This window comes from Podarcis filfolensis (assembly GCF_964270895.1).
Source record: "Podarcis filfolensis genome assembly, chromosome: 2".
In the NCBI taxonomy this organism is placed as follows: Eukaryota; Metazoa; Chordata; class Lepidosauria; order Squamata; family Lacertidae; genus Podarcis; species Podarcis filfolensis.
In genome coordinates this window covers 113,270,002-113,280,612 of record NC_139605.1, presented here as the reverse complement: position 1 = coordinate 113,280,612, position 10,611 = coordinate 113,270,002, and the positions used below count along the sequence as shown (strand labels likewise).

The window sequence follows — 10,611 nt, the reverse complement described above, 5'->3', positions numbered from 1 at the left end:
CAGGCCCACATCCACCTGAAGTGAAAACAATAGGCAGATACAGTGGTACCTCAGGTTACATATGCTTCAGGTTACAGACTCCACTAAGCCAAAAATAGTGCTTCAGGTTAAGAACTTTGCTTCAGGATGAGAACAGAAATCAGGCTCTTGCGGCACAGCAGCAGCAGGAGGCCCCATTAGCTAAAGTGGTGCTTCAGGTTAAGAACAGTTTCAGGTTAAGTATGGACCTCCAGAACGAATTAAGTACTTAACCCGAGATACCACTGTACTCTGCTCCCTGAGTGGAAGCAGCAAATAGTGCCCTCTAAGGTCAAAGTGCATAATATACCCAATGCCACTCAAGTTATTTTCTATTTCATACAATGAAATTCAGAAGGGACGGATCTGTGGAAGTCAATTAACAATGTAAGAGAAATTGGGTTTTTAAGGGATATGTGTTTAAGATGTCTCTTTTTGTTTTTCTTTTTTAGTATTGTATTGTGTTTTATTTTGTGTGTGGTTTTTTTTCCTATGTTATATTTGTTATAATTGTGGAAAATTTAATTAAAAAATTTGAGAAAGAAAGTTATTTTCTATTTCTAAAAAAAGAGGTGCCAGAACTCACCATGAATGCCTCCCTTGTTCTCTTATAATGACAATGGCACCCACCTGAGAGGTGCCAGGACTGAGTTCCGGTGAGTTCCTGCTGAAAAAAGCCATATATCTATATCTGTCTGTCTTTCTATATCTCTCATTTTACCCCCCACTTCAGCAAATAAAAAAGGCTCATACAACGGCTTACATACAGCTCTCCCTGCCTCTCGGCAGTTAAAACACAATAATAATAAATTAGTTAACAATGCAACCCTTTCAGGACACCCAGAATCAGCTGCCCTGAGGTGACCGCTTTGCTCTGCCTAATGGCAAGACCAGTGCTGGCAGGCAGTGATTTTAATTCCCCACAAAACCCTGGAGTGTCCGATATAAAGTCACTACAGGGAATTGTGGGAAATTAGGATGGCTGTCTGCTGCTGTCACCAATGTATCATGGGCAGTGCCAGATGGGGGTCATGGGGCAATCCCTCGCCCAAACAAGGAACTCCCCACCCCACACTTGCCTCCCCTTTGTGGGCATTAGCATATACTGTTACTTTTCTTTCCGAGATTTTAACGTGTGGGATACAACTCACCCACCTAGAAATTAGGGCTGGACGATATATCGTCCCAAAACCGGTTTGAAGTCCATAGTGTGATATCGGTTTCATTTCTGACCTGGCAATGTATCACAAATCATGACGTGTGTTATGGCTGGGCAATATACACGTATTGTCCCAAACTGGTTTCAAGTCCATAATTGGTTTCATAATTTTTGACCTGACAATATATTGAAAACTGTGTGTGTGTGTGTGTGTGTGTGTGTGTGTGTGTGTGCTGTGCAAAAATCACAATGTCAGGAAAACCATGAAGCCAACCAATGCCTCTACATAGCTCCAGCCTTATTTCAGACATTGTGATATATCAGTATATCACTGCATTTAGCTGGTGATATATCACAATGTTGAAAACCAGGTGTTGCCCATCCCTACTAGAAATATGAGGGACACGGGTGGCGCTGTGGGTTAAACCACAGAGCCTAGGACTTGCCGATCAGAAGGTCAGTGGTTCGAATCCCCACAATGAGGTGAGCTCCTGTTGCTCAGTCCCTGCTCCTGCCAACCTAGCAATTCGAAAGCACATCAAAGTGCAAGTAGATAAATAGGTACCACTCCAGCGGGAAGGTAAACGCGTTTCCATGCGCTGCTCTGGTTCACCAGAAGCGGCATAGTCATGCTGGCCACATGACCCAGAAGCTGTACGCCAGCTCCCTCGGCCAATAAAGCAAGATGAGTGCCGCAACCACAGAGTCGTCCATGACTGGACCTAATGGTCAGGGGTCACTTTACCTTTACCGTACTAGAAATATACTTTGTCCCTTCTGTGCAATTTTTTCCTGGTGTCACCCCTGCACTGCACTATACCCTAAACATCGCTGGCGTGCCTCAGGGTGCCTCAGGGTGCTGACGCTGGGCCTGTCCAACAGGATTTGCTCGGAAAGCACTAAGGGCTGAGAGCACTCGATACCTTCTACCCAGCGTAGCAGCTGCAGCAGTGGTTGCAGGAATATCTGGGGAGGGGGCTTTGAAGTACTTCTGTGATGGCCTGGGATTCGGACTCAGAGGCTGAACCTGAGGAATCCCAGCCTGCACAGGAGTCCCCACCTCCAGAACCAGCTGAGCCAAGGCTGGGGCTTGAGCCTGAAGGGTCCTCACCTGTCCTGGATCCTCAGATGCAGGCACCAGCTGAGTCTGCTCTGGCTCCTGAGGTGATGGAGGACCCATTGCCTGCAGGTTGCCTCTGGGTTCGGTATCCCTCCAGCCTCTCCTGAGTTGCAGAGGCTCAGGGCAGAGAGGCAGAGGGAACTAAGTTCTCACAGGAGGAGTGCTCGCCTCCAGGCCAGGAGAGGCAACTCACCTGTAGACTGGGGCCGCCCTGTGCCTCGGGGCAGATAAAAGCCAGCGAGCCCAGTCCCAGGTTGCGGGAGCAACATTGTTGGTAGCCTGTTCCTGCCTGCACCCTGTCCTGCTCTTCTGCCAGAGTTCCTGACCTCACCCGACTCCCTGCCTTGGACTCTGCTTCAGCTTTGATGGACAGCATCCATACCGCACCCCCGACCTCGGACTGGACTCGGACCTCGCCGCAAGGTTAACCCTCGGGATCAGCACAACTTCTGCCTACGCCCTTCCCCAGAACTTGCCTTGCCATCACACCTCTGAGCTCAAGCAAAGCTAGGAGCCATGGCAGTTGGACACCAGCCCACATTTACTTGCTACTATTGAAAGCACCCATATTCTGAAGACAGATGGCTGAACAGAGAAGCTCACAATTCGTTTAATCTCAGGGATTCTCTTAGGTCAGCAGGATAACAAGACTCAAAAAGTATCTTCTCCAGAGCCCAAATATTCTTTGTGAGACCCATCCAAATGACAGCAATGGATCGTCACAATATAAATCTGATTTTCTGAACTGCTTTGTGAACCGTTCCGGTTGAAAAGCAGTATACAATTATTATATTATAAAATAAATATGAATAAAAAGAGTGAGGTCATTCCTGTAAGTTTGAGAAAGATTATTACCCCCATGGGGCAGATGGAGATATTAGTTTGCCTAAGGCAATCCACAGAGCTTATAGCTCAGGGGAGATTTGAACAAGGAGTGTTCCCAGTTTGTCTCCCTCTCCCTCCCTCTCAATCTCTCTTTCTCTTTAAAATGCTAGAGTGCAGCATCTGTTATCAGCATATTTTGCTGATTTAATGGAATTTTAACTGGATACTTTACATTAAGTTTGAAATCTATTCTGGCTAGCCCCAAGTGTTTGGAATAAGATGAGTGATAAATGACTATTACATATTAAAATATGATTACTCCTAGTCCAAATGTGCCCGAGCGCAGTAACTATCGCTGTAAAGAGGCAGCTGAACCCGGCGAAGAGGTTTTGAATCTCAGTTAGAGCATTCTGGAATCCCTTCCATTTACAGACTCCAAGCCAGGAATTTTGGAAAACTTTCCATGCAGCCCAGACTAGAAGCTTAAGAAGCCAGAATAAACTAGGAGGTCTGCCAGAGTCCAGAAGGTTCCACAATGAATTGGCACAGTCCTTTTACCTACCACAAGGGGGCACCGAGCATCCCTTGCCTTCCCCCCCCCAAAAAAGGGGCAGTTTAGGACAGTTGCAGCATCTGTTTGGCTGCATTGTCTCTTGCAATGGTCCTTTGACGCTCACAAATACTTGTGACGTTGAAATCTGACCACAGTTTCCCCTTCAGGCCAAGTGGGCGTTGCAAAGCAGCCACAGAGACTGGCATCCGGGCAAAGATAACTCCTTCTTAGCTTCACATGAGAAAAGAAAAAAAAAGTCACAAGAGATCTAATGGTCCATCTACTTGGGCATTCATCGGACCCCCCCAATGGTGGCTTCAGACCTGGAGACTTCAGAGGACCGGTGCACAAGTTAATTCATAGGCATCTTCCGTGCTCATTTTGCAAATGTTAAGCTACAGAAGGCACAATGTTTTTGCATACTTTGAGGGTTAAGAAGAATTCAGCTGCCCTGCAGATTTCCAATTAGGATGCAGCAGCAGGCTCGAGTGAGGCTCACTTTGGGATTCCTCAGCTGTGGAAGGAAAGCAGAGAGGTTTATGCTTTTTACCTCAAGGTTTACCCTTCTCTCTCCCACATCTCCTCGCTCAATCCCGCAGGCAAGAATATCACAGAAGGGGTGGTGGCGGTGGAGGTCAGCGCACTGCCGAAGCCCATGAGTTGCAAGCCAGCAAAGTCCCTGGTTCGAGTCTCTGCCATGAACACACTGGGTGGTCTTTAAGGCAAGCCGTTATTATCTCGGCCTCAAGATGAAACTAGCTGTGATGGCGGTAGACCCATTTATTTAAACCTATAGCTTGTTGACCATGGGGAGGGATTTTAGCAAGGCAGTGGAGCACATGTTTTTATACAGAAAGTTGCTGGAACAATCCCTGGTGTCTCCAGCTGAAAGAGGAAAAAACCAAGAGGAAGGTGATGTGGCAGGGGGTGGGGTGGGAAAACAATTCCTCCTGAAGCCCTAGAGAGAACAATTGCCAGTCAGAGTAGACAATATTGGGCTTGATGGATAACTAATCTCACCCATAGCTGTCAACCGTCCCTTATTTGGTGGGAAAATCCCTTATCCCAGTGCTGTGTCACGCTGCTGTCCCTTATTGATGATGTCCCTTAAATTTCCCGGGTTTCAAAGGAAGCAGCTCCTCTCCCTCCCTCCCTCCCTCCCTCCCTGCCGGCCAGGGAGGAGGGAGGCTCCAACTGTGTTGCTTGGCTGCGTTGCTCACCCAATAAGGAGTCTAAGAATGACTGGGGGGGTGGAGCTTGCATGCCTTGTGCCGATCAAATCGGCCGCGTTGCCTGGGGACTCATTTTTGCTCAGCGCTTCCCAGCGGAGAGGTGACGGTGGTTTTCCTTGCTGCATCCCCTTTGCCAGGTTGCTGCGCTGTGGGAACCACCACTTGAGGCTTCGTTTGGCTGCTGGCTGGGCTTTCTGCCTTTGGCTTGTAGGGGCTCAGAATTTGAACATACCTGTGCTGGGAAAATCCCTTATTTTGGCTGCTGATCCCTTATTTTTGAGGCTGCTGGTCCCTTATTTTCAAATCTGTAAGTTGACAGCTATGATCTCACCTGGTATAAGGTGTTTTCCTATGTTCCCAAGCCAGCTCTGTCCCAATCATATATAAATAGGGAGCAGGTATCCAATTGTAAGAGCTACAGGGTTGCTGAACACTCCTCCGTCTAGGACAGGGGCTGCCAACACTGTGCCCACCAACACCTCCTTTGGTGTACGCAGAAGGAATCAGTAAATATCCTCTGAAAATTCCACAGTGCATGAGAGACTCATCCTGCTCAACTCATGTTTGTACCAGCTTGGCCTTGCTACAGGTTCCTACAGCCAGTGGCATAGTGTTAAGTTGTGGGTGACCATATCAGACGACACAGCGATTCTTCAGACAGCTCTTGTTTATTCACAGGCCAGATCAGAACTGAACTGAAGGGTTCAGCCAACCTGCTAATATAGAGCTCAGCTACAAAGCAACAGTAACAACTTTCTGTAACTATCCAATCACTGAACGTCACTTTCAATTCCTTATCTGCATATGCGGACCTGAGTGAAAACTATCTACAGTATCCCCCTGCTGGCCCAGGGTGAGAACTTCAGTACATAACACATAGCATGGAGGGGGGAGGCAGGGGGCCATGGCCCTAGGCGCAAATTTCTGAGGGGGTGCAACCTGGTGGGGGCACCTTCTTTCTCCTTGTGGATGGTGAAGGGACGCCCACCCGCACCCTGCCCCTGTGTTGGCAGAGAAGGAGGGAGGGAGGGAGGGAGGGAGGGAGGGAGGGGTAGTGTGGTGCCACTGCTGCTGCCTACTGAGGAGGGAGGGAGGAAAAGGAAGGTGGGAAAACACTTCTGGAGCCACGTGCGTTGCCCAGAGTGCCTCACTGCAAGGCAGGAGGGCGAGGCGGCATAGTGGTGTTCCTGGCTTCACGTTTCTCTGCCTTATCTCTGCTCCTAAGTTGGAGCAAGTTTGCAAGAACAGACTCCACTGATTAGATGCTGGACGGCAAAGGGGCTGACTGCTGCTCAGTCCACCCCGGGCAGCGGCAACCCATGCTACGCCCCTGCCTACAGGAGACATTTTGTGTTATGGTACATCTCCACTGTCTCACATTCCAAATATGCCCGCTGGCCCCTAAAGGCTGGTGACTTCTGCTCTGACAGATCACTCCCCTACAATCAAATGCTTCTCCTGCCCCCAAACTCCAATTTATTTGGGTTCCAATACCAAAAAAATGAGCCCAGCTGAGAGAGAAATGCTTAGGGATACAGACTGTGGGGAAGAAAGTTATTTCAGTTTACCTGCATATTTGTTGGTTCTTTAAATCAACCCCAGCCATGGACACATGGCTGAAATTACCTTCTGGGTGCAGGTATCGCTAAGGAATCTGAAGTGGGACAACAGGTAAGACTGTGCTCTTATTTGCCTCCACTTATGCTCTTCTATTTTATACGTACTCAAAGCAAATATTGCAAAGGCGCTGTTGTCTCCAGAGTAGTCTCTAGCCTTCTCTCTCTCTCAGTTCCAAAGGAAGCCAAACTTAGGATGGGGAGAAATTCTATTCAGTTTGCACTGAATGATGAGGCTATCCGGGGCTTTTGTTCAGCCATAACTCAGTTTGGGCACCTCTCAGAGGGGGGGCACCTTTGTCATTACAGTGGTACCTCGGGTTACATACGCTTCAGGTTACATACGCTTCAGGTTACAGACTCCGCTAACCCAGAAATAGTGCTTCAGGTTAAGAACTTTGCTTCAGGATGAGAACAGAAATTGTGCTCCGGCGGCACGGCGGCAGCAGGAGGCCCCATTAGCTAAAGTGGTGCTTCAGGTTAAGAACAGTTTCAGGTTAAGTACGGACCTCCGGAACGAATTAAGTACTTAACCTGAGGTACCACTGTATAAGAGAACGAGTGAGGTGCACATGGTGAGTTCCAGCACCTCTTTTTCTAGGAAAATAGCACCACGGCTACCTAATGTTTCCTTTCTGAAACAATATGCAAAATATGAAGCGTGGCCATCCCTCATAATAAGCACATCTCTGTATTTTGAAATGCCATTCTCTAGCCAAGTGTACAGAAATGTGTGCATTTTCAAAAAATATGTACAGTACAGTAGGCAAAATTGTCTACGGGCATGTGTGTATTAGTATAAATTTGCACTAAAATGCTTGTGAGTACAGTGGTACCTCGGGTTAAGTACTTAATTTGTTCCAGAGGTCCGTACTTAACCTGAAGCTGTTCTTAACCTGAAGCACCACTTTAGCTAATGGGGCCTCCTGCTGCTGCCGCACCACCGGAGCACGATTTCTGTTCTCATCCTGAAGCAAAGTTCTTAACCCGAGGTACTATTTCTGGGTTAGCGGAGTCTGTAACCTGAAGCGTATGTAACCTGAAGCGTATGTAACCTGAGGTACCACTGTACTTTAAACAAAAATGTCAAACTGATATGGAAATGTAGAGAACGGAAGTTAAAGTGGGAAATATGAGAAACTGAGAGAAAATGACATGGACAGATTCACTTATCCGTACACCAAATGCAGGTCATCCTGGCCCTAGAACTTCTCACTGGTCAGGGTAGTGAGCCACAAGCAGTGTTGTATTCCGGCCTCCATTTAGTCTCTTGGTAGAGCGGATGGGATGGCTACTTTTTACTGGCGCATCTCCCTCTGAGCTCAGCCTCCAGCAAAGGTTTCCTTAGAGCTGCTCCACCTCCCTCTCTTTCCCCCAAACTCTTGTTCATGGGTAGGCAAACTAAGGCCCGGGGGCCGGATCCAGCCCAATCGCCTTCTATTGCCACAAACGGTCCTGGAATCAGCGTGTTTTTACATGAATAGAATGTGTCCTTTTATTTAAAATGCATCTCTGGCTTATTTGTGGGGCCTGCCTGGTGTTTTTACATGAGTAGAATGTGTCCTTTTATTTAAAACGCATCTCTGGGTTATTTGTGGGGCATAGGAATTTGTTCATTTTCCCCCCCTTCAAAATATAGTCCGGCCCCCCACAAGGTCTGAGGGACGGTGGACCGGCCCCCTGCTGAAAAAGTTGGCTGACTCTTGTTAGACTGAGCAGAAGAGCTTCATGGCAAGGAGGGGTGGGCGGTGGGGACTGATTCGTCTTTTTTTTTTTTTTAATAGCAGCAGATATTGCAGCAAGCTGGGTCCGTTGCCGGAAGCCTCCCAGGTAATGAATGGGTAATAGGATTACCTGGGAGATCCCAGGGGGATGCTACCACCTGCAGAAACTCCATCTGTTTGTATTTGTTAGTCTTGCAGTCCTGACAGGGCCGAGGTCATTGGAGGGGCCTGACCCAATCAACAATCAACACAAAGGGAGATGGGTTTCATATTACAGATGTGGCCTGAGGCCTTGAACTCCCTGCCTCCACCAATGAAGTGGGACAGGGGGAGATGATGAGAGAAAGATGGATTTGATCGGCCTCCAAAGCACCGTATCTAGTGGAGTAATGTTGACTTGAGGTGTGTGTTGCAGGTAGACAGCTTCCTCTTTGGCTATCCCGTCAATGTGGAGTTTGTCTTGGTAGAAATTATTTATTTTAGTTCATTAGCTCTCCCCAACATTTCTCCGATGAAAATAGGGACGTCTTATTATACCCTCACCCATCTGACTGGGTTGCCCCAGGCACTCTGGGCAGCTTCCAACATACATAAAACATAATAAAACATTAAACATTATTTTTTTAAAAAGTTCACTATACAGGGCTGCCTTTGGATGTCTTCTTAAGGTCGCGAAGTTACTTATCTCCTTGGCTCGGAGGTCACGTAACTCCATATCCTCCAACATTTCTATGATGAGAGGGACGTACTAAGGAAAAGCGGGACATTCCGTGATCAAATAAAAAACCGGGATGGCTTCTGTAAATCCGGGACTGTCCCTGGGAAATAGAGGGGTCTGCATTCTCAAGCTTCTACTTTCCACAACTCTATGCCGGAGTGCCATTTGCAGCTTTCAGTAGAGTGAATTGGGCTGAGGAAATGCTTTCAGAAGGAAGGGAAAGGCTGCCAGACACATAACAATGATGTCAAAAATATACTTTGTAGAAACGCCATCCTCCATCCCTGAACTGCAGCAGTCTTAAGTGAGGAGGTTCTAGCAGAGACAGATTAGTACACAAGGGCAAGGGAAGAAGTGATGGTCTTGTCCTGTCCATCCATTGTAGATTGTCTTATGTGGGCTGGCTGAGGGCAGGTTGAGGTTGGTGGGGCAGTCCCTCCTTTGTCATAATGGACCAGTCTCCTCTGCTGGCCACAAACAGTTGCCTTGGGAACAGGGCAGAGCACTATAGAGATGCAGTGCTAGAGTGGCTCCCCCATCCACCTTGGGTGGTTCTGGTCTGCAGGTGGTAGCTTTCAGGTGGAAATTTAAGGACAGCTTGTCACTCCGGTCTCATGCGTAAAATTTACATGCATGATAAGTAACCTTTCAAAAATAATGTTAGTTGTTGGTCCAAATTATAAGACGATCACTGTTGATCATTCAAATGAGCCTTTAGGCAACCTGTTTCAAACTGGGCAGAAAACCTGGTTAGTCCTGAGATGAGACGGGCCCCCATGAACTGAACTTGCCTGTCCATACGCCTTCCAATTGTAACTTTAAGCCAAGATGCCTGTCCTCTCCAAACACATCAGAGCCACCTCCGCAACCCTAACTGGATTAGATCATTCCCAGAAGCCAGCCCATTTTGCTCAGACCCCTTCTATAAACAGCTCACTTCAGACTTTCTTCATTTTTCCAAATCGAATTTATTTCAGGCACATTTGAAGTCATTGTGCCAGCTTGTGATTTCATTAGCCGGGCCCATGGCCTGCGGGTTGGAAAGGCCTGTCGGCTCGATGGAGATCTATAGTCCAATATCGGCCCAAGGAGCCATAAAGTCAGGTTCCCAGCAGAGAGATTAGGGGGGGGGCAATCTACTCCTGGCTTTTACGTTGTGTGTGATGGATTAGCATATAAATCTCCACATCACACCACACATCAGGAACAGGGGTGGTGGTGGAAGCAGCTATCTCGTTCAGGCCAAGTTTTGAAACCCAGAGTGATTTTTGAGGCCGCCTGCCAGGTTCTCGCCCAACCAGGAAAAAGTCAGCATCAGATTCTGCGACAGTCGCCAAAGAGATCAGCTTGCAAAGAAGGAGATTATCACACTTGTCCTCGTGCATATCCTGTTACTGTGCTCCAGGAAGGATAAAACTCCAAAACAGCCTCTTTTGAATGCATCTTACTCTTCTCTCTGGAACATCCTCCTTAGTCTCCCCCCAACACACAGTGAAAGTACCCTCAGCATGAGCCTTGCAAGTCCTTTTGGCCACCAAAGTTAGGGTCGGCAATCAGTATTGTTGGGCACCTGTCAAAGCCCATGCATAGGCAAGGGCGCACTGCTGGCACTCCCTGTTCCTGCCACTGCTCCTCTCACCACTGCC

The 10,611-nt window shown here is 47.8% G+C and overlaps 1 long non-coding RNA gene across 1 annotated transcript; it reads right to left on the bottom strand.

The window, feature by feature from the left end:
* Positions 1–2,902: 2,902 nt before the first annotated feature.
* LOC310755998 lies at positions 2,903–9,350 on the bottom strand. Its single transcript, XR_014544625.1, has 3 exons — positions 9,225–9,350; positions 8,621–8,706; positions 2,903–4,184 (listed from the first exon to the last, which is right to left on the bottom strand). It is a non-coding gene; the product is annotated as an uncharacterized lncRNA (long non-coding RNA).
* Between the last annotated feature and the right edge of the window lie 1,261 nt (positions 9,351–10,611).